This window comes from Ovis aries, chromosome 11, assembly GCF_016772045.2.
Source record: "Ovis aries strain OAR_USU_Benz2616 breed Rambouillet chromosome 11, ARS-UI_Ramb_v3.0, whole genome shotgun sequence".
Lineage (NCBI taxonomy): Eukaryota > Metazoa > Chordata > Mammalia > Artiodactyla > Bovidae > Ovis > Ovis aries.
In genome coordinates, this window is record NC_056064.1 from 17,253,619 (window position 1) to 17,269,293 (window position 15,675).

The 15,675-nt window shown below is 40.2% G+C and overlaps 1 protein-coding gene across 1 annotated transcript in view; it reads left to right on the forward strand.

Moving 5' to 3' along the window:
- Positions 1-15,675, forward strand: part of MYO1D (myosin ID) — a 366,992-nt gene that overhangs the window by 168,986 nt on the left and 182,331 nt on the right. The gene's annotated exons all lie outside the window — the stretch shown is intronic.

Here is a 15,675-nt window from a genome sequence, read left to right on the forward strand (position 1 = left end):
TTTCTATATGAGGATAAGGCTTTGATTTTATGTTCTTAAAAATGAGTTGAATGCTTCCTTTGATTCAAGAAATGTTCACAATGATGTATTTTTTTTTTTTTTTGCGTCTGTGCATCTCTTAGAGTGTTTTCTGTTGCCTTTGCACATGGAAAACTTACCTGTGTGAGTTCAATTTTTTAAAATATGTTTTTACATTTATTTTTAATTGGAAGATAATTGCTTTACAGTGTTGTCTTGGTTTCTCTAGTACACAGCAACAAGAATCAATTATATCCTCCAAATGCCAAAGATATTTTGTCTTCTGATATTCGGAATCAGAGATGTCTAAAGTAGTCTGATTTTTGTCTCGTGGTTAATTGGATTGTTACCCTCATCTTAACTGCATAGAGGACTTTTTTTCTGTCTTGTCATGCAAAAGCTTGACCAACTCGTTTGAAACCAGCTGTCTCATTCGTCATGACCCGCCGCCAGCCCTTGACTGGTGTGTAATGCTGACTTAGCACTGCTCCTAAGATCAGGGTACCTGTCATCATTGATCTGCGCAGGGTCCCTTTTCATTCCATTTGCTCACTCAGATATTTATTTTTATCCCCCTTACCCATTTCCATACCTTCTGTATGAAACGTTTTAATGTGAAAATTGATACATGCATACAAAAAGAATTCATGTCCGTCTGTGAGAATGGAGTATCCAGCAGGGGAAGGGCGGCTGGGTCGTTGAGCATATGTAGACCTGGCTGCTCCTCTCCAGGATGCCTGCCAGTTTGCACATCACCAGTTTGCATGTAGAGGTTCCTGTGTGCCCACATCATTTTCAGTATCATCCAGGTACCTAGATTTTGCCAGACTAATAAGTATAATGAGATCTTGCTGTTTTATTATATTTCTTCTTTCTCTGATTACCATTAAACTTGAGCATCTAATTAAATGCTTGTTTGCTTGTGGGGGTTTCCTGTAAACTGCCCATTCATACCTTTCATCCACTTTTCTTCTGGAGTTAGTATCATTGTTGATGAGCAGGAATTCCTGGACTGTTTTAGACATTAGTCTCTCTTTCACTTCAGACATTATAAATATATTCTCCTACTGTAGGGGCTCTATTGAACTTTCTAATATGCTTTGTTGAAGAGAATCCTTAATTTTGACATAATTGAAAATCTTCAACTTTTTTTGCCTTATCATTTGTGTTTTGGAATTTTGTTTAAGAGGGCTGGCCTTGTCTCCAGGTCACAAAGGTACTCTCCTGTGTTTTCTTCTATGAACTGTATAGTTTCACCTTTCATATTTAGGCCTTTAATCCATTCAAAATCCACCTGTGTGTGTGGTTCTCTAAAGGAATCCAGTTTCATGTTCTCCTATATGATGAGCAAGTTTTCTCGGTGTCACCTACTAGGTAATCTATTCTTTCCCTGTTAATTTGTGGTGCCACTTTTATTGTGTATGAAGTTTTTATATGTACATATATATTACATGTATTGTTTCTGAGCACTCTAAAATGCTGTTCCATTTTTATATCTGCCTCTCATTACATTAACTGACACACAGTTTTTATTGTCATATGTCTTAGTATATGATAAGTCCGTCTTCTGTACTTTTTTTTCTACTCTTTATTGAGGTTGATTATGGTATACATAGACCTTTATTCTGCAATATGAATTTTAATGTGTGTTTATTGAGTTCATGAAATTCAACAATACTGTTTATTAGGGTTGCATTGAATTTGTAGGTTAATTTGAAAGGATTAACATTTTTATAATATTAAATCATCTTAAGAGTATAGAATAGGCTTATTTACATCATGTTATTGACTTTTAGACTTAAGAGGGACCTTATGAATTCATGGTAAATTCCTAGACACTTTATTATTTTTGTAGCTGTTGGGATTCTATTACTGTGTTTTTATTAGATCTGCTATAGGGCAGTGTTGGTATATAGAGAGAGTATTGCTCACGTGTGAGTGCTTGCATGCTCAGTGGCTAAGTCATGTCCAGTGCTTTGCGACCCCATGGTCTGTAGCCATACAGGCTCCTGTGTCCACTGGATTTGGCTTATGTTAGTTTATCTGTATCCAAAATGAAACCTTTCTTGATTCATACTTATTGATTTTATTCATTTTTCTGGGTAAAAGATTACATCATGTGCAAATTATAAAAGTTTTTCTTCCCTCCCAATTGCCAAGATATTTCTAAGTGTTGATCTTGTTCATTTATTTTGCCTAGAACTCAGAAAAAAACTTTTGGAGTGGAATCTTAAAATTCTGTTTCATCTTAAAACAGTTTTCTTCTGTTAATTTTTTTTTAATATTGCCTTTACTCCGTTCTGTTGTCTTTCTTAAGACAGCTTGTAAATTTGCAAGTTGAAGCTCTGTTTTTTATCTGCCATAGTAAGTTATTTTCCCACATCTGTTCTGTATATATCCTGATCCTAGCTTTTGATCTTCAGTGCTTATCCAGGGGGATGGTTTGTTGTCACAGATCTGACACTTTGAGTTTCTTCTTTATACCTAGCTAAGAGATTGACCAGAATTCAGGCTTTGACTTGAAACCAGGATGACCATACCTCTCAGTCTGATTGGAACCCTCCTGGTTGATGACTGTTGTCTGTTATAAATATTAGTAATAACCCTATCACTCTCAAAGTGCTATACAATAGGTCGTTACCAGTTATCTGTTTTATATATAGTAGTGTGTATATGTCAATCCAATTTCCAAGTTTATCCCTCCCTCCCTGCTGCTGCTAAGTCGCTTCAGTCGTGTCTGACTCTGTGCGACCCCATAGACGGCAGCCCACCAGGCTCCCCCGTCCCTCCCTACCTCCTGGTAACCATAAGTTTGTTTTCTACATCTGTGACTTTGTTTCTGTTTTGTAGATAAGTTTATACCATTTTTATTGAGATTCCACCTATAAGCAATGCCAGGTTTCCCTGATGACTGAGCAGTAAAGAACCCCCCTGCAAGGCAGGAAAAGGTAAGTCGCTCAGTCGTGTCCGACTCTTTGCGACCCCATGGACTGTAGCCTACCAGGTTCCTCTGCCCGTGGGATTTTCCAGGCAAGAATACTGGAGTGGATTGCCATTTCCTTCTACCAGGAGATCAACCCAGGGATCGAACCCAGGTCTCCTGCATTGTAGGCAGACGCTTTACCATCTGAGCCACCAGGGAACACAGGTTCAATCCCTGCGTCGGGAAGATCCCCTGGAGAAAGGAAATGGCAACCCACTCCACTATTCTTGCCTGGAAAATCCTATGAACAGAGGAGACTGGCAGGCTGCAGTCCATGGAGTTGCAAAGAGTTGGACACAACTTAGCAGCTAAACAACAACAATAAGCAATGTCGTAGATTTGTCTTTATCTGAGTAACTTTACTCAGTGTGACAATCTTATGTTCATCCGTGTTGTTGCAAATGGCATTATTTCGTTCTTTTTTATGGCTGAGTAGCATTCCATTGAATCTTGTCTCTCAGAATTTTAGTTTTGCTCATCTGGTAGCTTCCTAATTAGAGGATGGTGCTGCTCCTGCTTCTAAGTCGCTTCAGTCATGTCCAATTCTGTGTGACCCCATAGACGGCAGCCCACCAGGCTCCCCTGTCCCTGGGATTCTCCAGGCAAGAACACTGGAGTGGGTTGCCATTTCCTTCTTCATTGCATGAAAGTGAAAAGTGAAAGTGAAGTCGCTCAGTCGTGTCTGACTCTTTGTGACCCCATGGACTGCAGCCCACCAGGCTCCTCCATCCATGGGATTTTCTAGGCAAGAGTACTGGAGTGGGGTGCCATATGAGATCATAGCAAAATTGATGCAGTCTCAAAGACAGTACGGGCTTCCCTTGTGGCTCAGCTGGTAAGGAATCTACTTACCAGATTGCTTCCTGCAATGCAGGAAACCTGGGTTCATTCCTGGGGCTGGGAAGATCCCCTGGAGAAGAGAACGGCTATTCACTCCAGTATTCTGGCCTGGAGAATTTCATGGACTCTATAGTCTTTGGGGTTGCAAAGAGTCAGACATAACCGAGTGACTTTCACTACTACACTACAAAGGCAGTATAGAGCAGGACAAAGGAATGAGTGAAGGAGAAAGTGTGGAGAAGAGTGAAAGAGAAAAAGGGATGCTGGAAAACCAAGAAAGGTTCCTCACGCTGTGAAATAAAATACTCAAAAGGTAGGCTAAAATGATATGTGATTGTTTCTAATTTTAAAGTGGAGTTCTAAATGGAATTGTAGGGTTAATGACCTTTTCTTTTTCATTTTAAAATAATAAATTTGGTTTTTCACTAGCAAACTGATAACTGTGTAAATACTGTACAATATATAGTGTTCTTTTATCAATAGATCGGCAGTGTTTTCTTATAGTTCCTTAAAAGAATTGGTCTGTTTTGCGTCAGTTTTGGATTTATATTTTCTTAGAAAATCATTCAGTTTCTCAAATTTAATTCAACAGAATTGAACAAAGTTGTCTCTTATGTTTCTTTTCATTTCCTTTTTCATCATTCCTTCAGATCACTCATTTTGTGTATTTGACTGATACTCACTTTTTATTATCAACTTTAGTTAGTAATGCATTTTCAAGAACCAGCTCTCTTGTTAGTACCACCATTTTCCTATTTCTAATTTACTGATTTTACTTTTTATTTTCATCAATTCCTCTTTTTTTGGAATGTAAAAAGAAGAAGCAAGCAGGAGATTCTCTTCCTCCCAGTTCTGGAGTTGGACATTTCATGCATTTTATTCTTTCACAGTTATTAATAACGGACTATGGAATTTGTTCTGAGAACCACTTTTAGTATATCTATAGGATTTCATGCATTATTATATATCTAGATTTCCTATTTCCAAGAAAAATGTTATTTAAAAAATTTTTTTAATCATTTCCAGGTGATAAATGTTTTGAGTGTATTTTTTTTCATTTTCTGACTTTTTTGGTAATTTTTCAGTTCAGTTCAGTTTAGTCGCTCAGTCGTGTCCAGTTCTTTGCGACCCGATTGACTGCAGCACGCCAGGCCTCCCTGTCCATCACCAACACCTGGAGTTCACTCAAACTCATGTCCATCAAGTCGGTGATGCCATCCAACCATCTCATCCTCTGTCATCCCCTTCTCGTCCTGCCCCCAATCTTTCCCAGCATCAGGGTCTTTTCAAATGAGTCAGCTCTTCCCATCAGGTGGCCAAAGTATTGGAGTTTCAGCTTCAACATCAGTCCTTCCAGTGAACACTTAGGACTGATCTCCTTTAGGATGGACCGGTTGGATCTCCTTGTAGTCCAAGGGACTCTCAAGAGTCTTCTCCAACACCACAGTTCAAAAGCATCAATTCTTCGGCACTCAGCTTTCTTCACAGTTCAACTCTCACATCCATACATGACTACTGGAAAAACCATAGCCTTGACTAGATGGACCTTTGTTGGAAAAGCAATGTCTCTGCTTTTTAATATGCGGTCTAGGCTGGTCATGACTTTCCTTCCAAGGAGTAAGCGTCTTTTAATTTCATGGCTGCAGTCACCATCTGCAGTGATTGTGGAGCCCCAAAACATAAAGTCTGATACTGTTTCCACTGTTTCCCCATCTATTTCCCATGAAGTGATGGGACCAGATGCCATGATCTTCATTTTCTGAATGTTGAGCTTTAAGCCAACTTTTTCACTCTCCTCTTTCACTTTCATCAAGAGGCTTTTTAGTTCTTCTTTACTTTCTGCCATAAGGGTGATGTCATCTGCATATCTGAGGTTATTGATATTTCTCCTGGCAATCTTGATTCCAGCTTGAGCTTCCTCCAGCCCAGCATTTCTCATGATGTACTCTGCATATAAGTTAAATAAGCAGGGTGACAATATACAGCCTTGACGTACTCCTTTTCCTATTTGGAACCAGTCTGTTGTTCCATGTCCAGTTCTAACTTGCTTCCTGACCTGCATATAAGTTTCTCAAGAGGCAGGTCAGATGGTGTGGTATTCCCATCTCTTGAAGAGTTTCCCACAGTTTATTGTGATCCACACAGTCAAAGGCTTTGGCACAGTCAATAAAGCAGAAATAGATGTTTTTCTGGAACTCTCTTGCTTTTTCCATGATCCAGTGTGTGTTGGCAATTTGATCTCTGGTTCCTCTGCCTTTTCTAAAACCAGCTTGAATATCTGGAAGTTCACGGTTCACATATTGCTGAAGCCTGGCTTGGAGAATTTTGAGCATTACTTTACTAGCGTGTGAGATGAGTGCAATTGTTCGGTAGTTTGAGCATTCTTTGGCATTGCCTTCCTTTGGGATTGGAATGAAAACTGACCTTTTCCAGTCCTGTGGCCACTGCTGAGTTTTCCAAATGTGTTGGCATATTGAGTGCAGCACTTTCACAGCATCATCTTTTAGAATTTGAAATAGCTCAACTGGAATTCCGTCACCTCCGCTAGCTTTGTTTGTAGTGATGCTTCCTAAGGCCCACTTGACTTCATATTCCAGGATGTCTGGAATTAATTAATTTTTAGTTTTACTGAATTTTGATCATGATAATGTTAAACATACTATTTCTCATTTCTGGAATGTATTGCATTTGGAAGGTCTAGTGAGCAGTCACTTTTTTAATGTAGCTTGATAAAAGGTGTATTTCCTTTTTCTTTTTAATATTTTTGTTGTGAAAAATAGCAAATATTCACAAAAGTAGGAAGAGTAGTGTCCCCCTCTCTTAGCTTGAACAAGGATCAGTCCTTTACTGCTCTCATTTTATCTAGTATTTACCACATGTTTTTATGTGTTTTTGGTCTGGTGTTTTTGAAAGGAAATCTAAGTTATGTTATCATTTTGTCCTTACATACCAGTACCAGATAAGGATTTTAGTATACTATTATAATACTATATACAATTAACCATAATTCCTACACGTTACTACAAACTAATATGTAGTTTGTGTTGCTTATTCCCAGTTGACTTAGAAATGTCTTTCTACATGTGGTTAGAGATTCGAGCTAAGGCAATTTCAAGAATGAAACATACTGATCTTTATCACATTAATTATGATTTCCAGTGATGTATCATTTCATCCTTAAAAATGTATATTTTAAAGACTGGCCTGGTTGGTTTATTCTGTTTAGCAATTTAATATTATTTGTATGTTCTTATATTTGTTAAATTTGCATTTTACACACTCCCATTGTTGGATTATATTATAGCCCCAAACATACAAAAGATCTTGTGAAGAGTTAAAAGGGGTTCATTAAAGCATGAATATGTCATGAAAACAGCAAATTCTGAAACTGGGAATAATATCATCACTATTAATTATAAGTAATCTCAAAGATTAATATAGGTCTGAGTAGAATAATTTTGTAAATCATCCAGAGAAAAAGTGTGAATAGAATCATTATCTGAAAATTAGACTGTATGGGTGTAGTTATTCACTTGGCCCTGTTCCCTGATATATTGTTTATTGTGAAACTTTGTCAAATAGTAGCATGAAGCTGTGGGGCTCTCACATCCTTTTCAAACAAAGCTCACCAGCTTCTTTGAGAAACCAATCAAGTGTTTGATTTCTCAGACTAAAAGCAAAATAATTATCTCTCATGAAATTGATTACTTTTGCCCTTAAAGTGTAAAAAAAAAAAAAGAAAGACACCTACTGATACAGTAGTTAATCTTTACTGGCTGACAGGCACTATTCTGAGCCCTTCATATATATTAACTGAATCTTTACAAGAACTCTGTAAATGAGTGTCTGTCACTATGTAGAGTACCTTGCTGGAAATCACACCAGTAGTGAACCTCACAGCTGGGGTTTGAACCCAGTGGTCCAGCATACACTGTCTTCTCCATGACTCACTTATACCATAGCAGCATCATTCAGTGTGCGCTCACTCCCTATAGGAAAAGCAGGTCTGACTTACACTGTTGAAGAAAAGTTTGTAAAACCAGCCACAGAGATGATGATGGCATCGTGCTCAGAGAGAGAGAAGAAGGTAATTTGGCAAAATTCCTTTATTGAATGACCTGGGTAGACACCTAATGATGTCTGAGTCATTGACTCTTGGATATATGAACTAAGATATATCTTCACTACAGTGGGAAGAAAACTGCTATTTCCTGTATGAATCAGCTCTTGACATAATGTGTGGTAATGAAAAATGATCAGTGACTCTTTTACAGAGAATTCATGCTCCAGGAGAAGAGATTTTTGTTTGTTGTAGTAAAAGTGACTTTCAAGCCAGGAGCAGATTGGGAAAGATGCGTGTGGATGACTGTAGACAAAGCATAAGCCGAATTACAGGAAGGGAGGGGGAGGCTTTCCTGGGCGATAAGAGAGGTTGCCCCCAATGCCAGTCCACTCACTGCTTTATTCATGGGGAATATTTATGGTTGAAAATATGCTGCTTGACCATGACTAAGTATTGAAAGAAATAAAGAAAAATGTGCCCTTGATCATATGATGATATGTCTTTTCAGTAGGAGATGAAAAGAAATGGGTAGCAAGTGTCTTTTCCAACACTGTGATGTATGGTTGGGTGGGAGAAGGGCACTCATGCATTTTCAGTGAGTAATAAACATGCATTTTCCCATTCATTACTAAAGAGGGATGTACAGTGGAACAAGACAGGGCTTCACCGAGAGGAAGCTGACAACCCAGTCAGGAGGGTGATGTGTTAGCACTCAGACCAGTGCAGTTGAATAACAGTGACTCTATTGAGTAGGTAATGACTGCCAGGTGGGCTCAGAGACCAGCCACCTACCTGAGCTGGAAGAGGCTTTCTGGATGAAGTGAGTGAAAGTGAAAGTCGCTTAGTTGTGTCTGACTCTTTGCAACCCAATTCTCCAGGTCAGAGTACTGGAGTGGGTAGCCTTTCCCTTCTCCAGGGGATCTTCCCAACCCAGGGACTGAACCCAGGTCTCCCACGTTATCAGTGGATTCTTTACCAGCTGAGCCACAAGGGAAGCCCAAGAATACTGGAGTGGGTAACCAATCCCTTCTGGATGAAGGAGAGATGCCAAAAAGTTTGAGAACCACTCCGTCAAGTTTACATTTTACTCCAAGTCCATTTGTAGGGAAGATGGCTCTTCCTCTCTATTCCATAAACCATTTATACAGGTTGAATTCATTAGAGTTGTGTCATTGGTGTCATAGCAGTTAATTGCCACTATGGTTATTGTTTATAAACTTCCTATGGCAAAAATAGGGAGCAAGTGTTTCTACAAAAATATTCAAACAAAAATATTCAATATTGTGTTTGATAATAAATGTAGACTAGTCCTAGCCCTTGGGTTATTAATACAAAAGCTGCCCCTTCAATGTTAGAGGAAGGTTCCTAGACAGCTGGTGCCACTGACAACTGAGAGAGAGAGAAAAGGAACAGAGGCAGCAGCGTATTTGGAGGAAATTAATAGTTTGCAGCATAGTTCGAAGTGCCTCTGAGACATTCAAGTCAAGATGCCCAGCAAGTTGGATGTAAAGTCAGGGAAGAAAAGGAAGTGGCAGGTTTCAAGGAAGAAGGAATGATCAGCAGTGTCAGACACAGTTATGCAGCAAAATAAAGGGCTGCAAGCGCCCACATAATCTGGCCATTGGGAGATCACCGGTTTATTAATAACCAGAATGTCAAAAATGATTGGGGTGAAAGCAGAGCATAAGAGGAGAAGAAAAACACACCCAGTATCAGAATCCTCCAGCAAGAAAGTGTGTGTGCATGCGTGTTAAGTCGCTTCAGTCATGTCTGACTCCGCGCAGCCCTCTGGACTGTAGCCCACCTGGCTTCCGTGTCCATGGAATTCTCCAGGCAAGAATACTGGAGTGGATTGCCATGTCCTCCTCCAGGGGATCTTCCCGACCCAGGGATCAAACCCGATCTCTTACATCTCCTGCATTGGCAGGCAGGTAGTGCCAACCTGGGAAGCCCCCAGGAAAGTGTGAAAAACATTTATTGGTAAATTGTGGTCATGGAAATAGGTATGGGAAAGGATGGATGTTCTTTATGAAGAAACCAAGGAGTATTTCCTATCTGCAAGACATTTAGTAACTGATTCTTGAACGTTGAAGCATTACCCCTACGTGTGTTACTAAGCAGTGCCATTAAAATAACATTACTCAGTACAAGTCATTGATTTTTATTATTGTGAAGAAAATTTCTGTTGATTTATAATGTTGGCCAATAACTGATGCCATTTAGTATTTCAGTTCAGTTCAGCTCAGTCGCTCAGTCGTGTCCGACTCTTTGCGACCCCATGAATCGCAGCACGCCAGGCCTCCCTGTCCATCACCAACTCCCGGAATTCACTCAGATTCATGTCCATCTAGTCGGTGATGCCATCCAGCCATCTCATCCTCTGTTCCCCTTCTCCTTATTTACATATTGACAAATGCAAAGCCCTTTTAGAACAATAAAAATGCTTCAGCAGCACTGGAATGACAGAGCATCCTTCCTCCCTCCCTCCCTCCCTCCCTCTCTCTTTTCCTACCCCCACCTACCCTTTTCCTCCTCCCACCCAACTGATGAATAAAAAAGATAAAAGCATATTTGGAAAGTAATGACGACATGTCAAAAATAATTTGTTTCTGATTTATCTCCTCTCAGATAACTGCCAGGAAGCGACCACTGCCGCCCCTTCCCCAGCCCGCTCCCCTGTAAGTTGCAAGCAGATGATTTGTTCTCGCAAAAGAGCCGCAAATCCGTTGCCTGGGTGATATCTCATTACTAAGGCAACCAATTTGGTGCATCAGTGTGAATCCCAATTTTAAAATGTAATTATGTCAAGATATGTACATATGCTTGAGATTTGCTTTAAAGAAATCTGTTCCCCTTTGGAAGAAAAACATTTCCTATGTTAGTTGAAAGAAAGGAGGAAATACTTTTATTCTTTTTTCACTCAAATACCTCTTTCAGCTGAGCTCCCCACCATGCTTAGCGAAGGAGCTTGCAGTGGTTCTTTCTCACTTTTTTTTTCAACTTGAGATCTTCCCTTTCCAAGACACTTCTCTCTTGAGACCTGTCACTCATAATCTACCAGCTGTTGTCTCCATGACAACATTTTCTGGCCCCTTAAAGTGGTGGAAAGGGAAAAAAAAAAAAAAAAAACTCTGGCTACATTTTCCTGTCACTTTTCTTTTTTAATTGCTGGAAGCTCAAGAAATTGACTCTTTGCAAGGAATTAATTAGTGAAAGGGAGGTGATTCGATGAATAGATGTTTACATTAAATTAAAAACGAGTGAACAACTCGGTGAGGATTGCCATTCCAGACTCAAATGAATTATCTTACAGTTAGGAGGAGTACACCAAAAGCTCATCTGGAGGAAGACAGCCACGTCGAGCAAAATACCATCGAATCACTGCTGAGCAATTAATTTTTCTTCCTCCTTGACAAAAATTATTGTTTAAAAATTAAAAGCATATTTGGGTGCAGGGAGTATTTAATTACCAACCTCATGAAATAATGAAATCCAGGCAACTCGTATGCGTTTGCTGAAGCTTCCAGTTAGCTCAGGATTCGGGTTTGTATGCAAATCCAGGAACCATTCTTGGTTGGGGGTTCCAGTGTGACTGGCACCCCACCCTCATTGCCTACCTGTTCTTTATTCCTCAGTCGGGTGACTGTAGAAGGCTTCCCTGGTGGCTCAGATGGTAAAGCGTCTGCCTGCAATGCGGGAGACCTTGGTTCGATCTCTGTGTTGGGAAGATCCCCTGGAGAAGGAAATGGCAACCCGTTCCAGTACCGTTGCCTGGAAAATCCCTTGGACAAAGGAGCCTGGTAGGCTACAGTCCATGGGGTCACAAAGAGTCAGACACAACTGAGGGACTTCACTTTCTTTCTTTGGGTGACAGTGTCGTCTAAGTACCTCCTATGTAAGTTCCCTCTGGTTCTTTGGGAAACAGTTGGGTGACAAATATTAAAGGCAGCAAAGAAAATAGTATAATGAGGATTCACTATCTCACGGCCAGGCTGATAGTTCATGTAAAATGTCACCCCCCCAAAAAAAAGGTGATTTTCAAAACCGACTTTTTTTTTTTCCCAAAAAGTACATACTTTTGCCACATATTCCATTAAGCTAAGACACTTTGTTGGTTTCCCTGGTGGCTCAGCAGTAAAGAATCTACCTGCCGCAATGGAGAAACAGACATAGAGAACAGACCTATGGACACGGGCGGAGGAGAAGAGGGAGAAGGGGAGATGTATGGGGAGAGCAGCAGAGAAGTGCACAACACCAGATGTAAGACAGACAGCCAGTGGGGGTTTGCTGTATGACTCAGGGAACTCAAACAGGGGCTCTGCGACAGGCTGAGAGGTGGGATGGGGAGGGAGGTGTGCGGGAGGTCCGGGAGGGTAGGGCACATGGGTGTACCTATGGCTGCTTCTTGTTGATGTATGACAGAAAACCACAAGGTTCTGTAAAGCAATCATTCTTAAATTAAAAAATTAAGAACAAGAAAGAATTCTACCTGCCAATGCATGAGACTCGGGTTCAGTCCCTGGGTCAGGAAGATTTCCTGGAGAAGGAAAGGGCAACTCACTCCAGTATTCTTGCCTAGGAAATCCCATAGACAGAGGAGCCTGGCAGGCTACAGTCCATGGGGTCGCAAAAGAGTTGGACACAACTTAGTAACTAAACAACAACAGCAAGATACTTTATGGGTGGCAAAATAGATTCTAATGTCCTGATAGGTATATCATAGAATCTGTGTGGTTTAAGCATACGGGCTGCGAGGTTAGGGTTTACTTTAGCTTTTTCTTACTACAGCAAACTTTCATAACTGCTACCAAGAAATCAAAGTGTGTCAGAAATGGCTTATATTCTTTTTCCTGGCACATTTAAACACATTCTACTTGGACTAGTAAGTTTTGCTAACCAAAATAAAAAATTTATGAAATATTCAGCACATTCTGGGATATGTATCATTATTTATTGCATATATTTAGAGCCTACAGTTTCTCTTTATGGGGTAACACAGAGTGGCTTTAAATGCTATCTTTCCAATTTCAACATGTGCAGAATATAAATACCTTTAATGTACAAAAGGCCCTTCCAAAGAAATAAATACTAGAAAATGGAGGGAGCATATAAACAATCAGTCCACCAAAAAAAATAAGAAGGGAAAAATGGCCAGCAAACACATTTTCATCAAATACTTGAGGTGTTTTTTTTTTAATCCTACACAGTGTTGCTGAGGATTTGTTTACTGCTGGCAAGAGAGTAAATACGTGAGAACTTTCCAGACGGTAGTTTAGCAATGTGTTTCAAAAAAAACCCTAAAATTTGGTTGGGTTTGCCTCTAATCTAGCAATTATACTTCTAGAAATTTATAGTAAGGAAATTCTTGAGACTTCATGTAAACATTTAGTTGTAAGAATTTTCTCTTCAGCATTTCTCATGAAAGTGGAAAATGATGGAGAAAAACATTGAGTCATATAAATTATAACACATCCATATAGCAGAAAACGAAGCAGCCATTGACAAGGACGATAGAAAGAAATTTAATCAAGTGCTCATGCTGCTGCCGCTGCTGCTAAGCCGCTTCAATCGTGTCCGACTCTGTGCGACCCCACAGATGGCAGCTCACCAGGCTCCCCCGTCCCTGGGATTCTCCAGGCAAGAACACTGGGGTGGGTTGCCATTTCGTTCTCCAGTGCATGAAAGTGAAAAGTGAAAGTGAAGTCGCTCAGTCGTGTCTGACTCTTAGCGACCCCATGGACTGCAGCCCACCAGGCTCCTCCATCCATGGGATTTGCCAGGCAAGAGTACTGGAGGGGGTTGCCATTGCCTTCTCCGAAGTGCTCATGATAAATGTTAAATGAGAATATATGTTACAAAGCAGGATATTCAGCGTGATTTCTTTTTAACCACATTAATCCTAGACATACCATCCATGCTTACATGTGCGCAAGCACACACATTTGTACAGGTGCATACGTCCATATACAGACTAAGGAGGAACCCACGAGTCATTCCTTTGTGGGGCTTCATTTATAACTAAAGAAAATTTAGGGCTATTTATATTCAATGTTTCCTGTTAGAAAGTCTTACTATTGCCAGATGTTCTGTGGAAGAGTCAGGGCAGAGAACCACCTGGCTGACAATTTATAAGAGGTCTTCAGGGACTTCCCTGGTGGTCCTGTGGCTAAGACATCTCTTTTCAGTGCAGGGGGTGTGGGTTCAATCCCTGGTTGGGGAGTTAAGATCCCATGTACTTCACAGCCAAAAACACAAAACAACACGGAACCAATGTTGAACAAATTCAACAGAGACTTAAAAATACTTAAAAAAAAAAAAACACAAAACCCTAAAAAAAAGGTCTTTAGCTCAAAGATTCCTGTTGAATTCTAAGATTTCTTTCATCTGCAGATCATTTGTAATTTTGCACATTTTGTCTTCTCTCCTCAACCAGATGATAAATTGTTGAGGGAAGCGGTATCCTTTTGCTTGTTTGTACTCCACCCAGGGGCCCCAGCATAACACCCTATGCCCAGTGGCTTGGATGGTGTTTTGCCAGTAATACAATTATTGTATCATGATCCAATGCTAGGTGTTCTGGGAGTTATAAAGTTTCCTATTAGCTGTGTTATGGTTATTAATACTTAAAAGCTAGTCATGTGCACTTAAATGAGGTACCTTCATCATAACAAGCAAATGGAGTAATTCGTTGGCATAAGAGTTATTGCCAACTGGGAAAGAAGCCTTTAAGTTTTAACTCTGCTGCCAGAGTTGAAGAATCACTGACTTCTGTGTAATGTCTTGACCCAACTGCTGCCTAACCAGCAGGTAGTTCTTAGCTTCAGTCAACCACAAGGCACTTGGGGTCCAATCCCTGCTCAGCACTTACAAAATGAAACGCCGTGGCCTCTCTGTTCTTCTATCTCTTCATCTGTAAAAGGGAAATCAGAGTACCCACCGTATAGTATGGTTGTGAGTATTAAATGACTTAATATATTCAACATACTGTGATCGGTGCCTGGCATATGGCAGCTACTATGTGTTTGCTATAATTATTAACATTAGTATTATTAACACTAATATTATTATTATTGGTTTGGGTATAATATATCAGTTGACCATTGGCATAACTATGCCACAAACCACTTATATTGGTTTCCTATGGCTGCTATGAAAATTATCACAGACTTAGTGGCTTCAAACAATAGGAATTTATCTTTTCACAGTTCTGGAGGCCAGAAGTCTGAAATCGGTTTCACTGGGCCAAAATCAGGGTGTCATCAAGGCCATACTTCCTCTAGTGGTTATGGGGATAATCTGTTCCTTGCTTTTTCCAGCTTCTGATAGCTGCCAGAATTCCATAGTTTGTGGCTCCAGTCTCTGCTTCGACAGTCACATGCCATCTCCTCTTCCTCTTCAAATCTCCCACCACCCCCACCCTTATATAGATATATGTGATTGTACCTACAGTCCACCCAGATAATCCAGGATAATCTACCCATCTCCAGATCATTAACCTGATCACAATGGCAGATTCCTTTTTTTGTGTCAGATGAAGTATCATTTACTGGTTCCAGGGATTGAGAGGTAGATATGTGGGAGGGACGATTATTCACCCCACCAAACCACCCTAAACCTTAGTGGCTACAGCAGTCAATATTTATTTATTCTTCATGCATCCAGGGTTTGGCCATTTTGGCTGAGCCCATCCCAGGCTGTGGGTTGACTACAGATTGGCTCCACATGTAGCTTATTTTTGCTGATGTCAGTGGAGCCTGGGGCATGTTCTTCT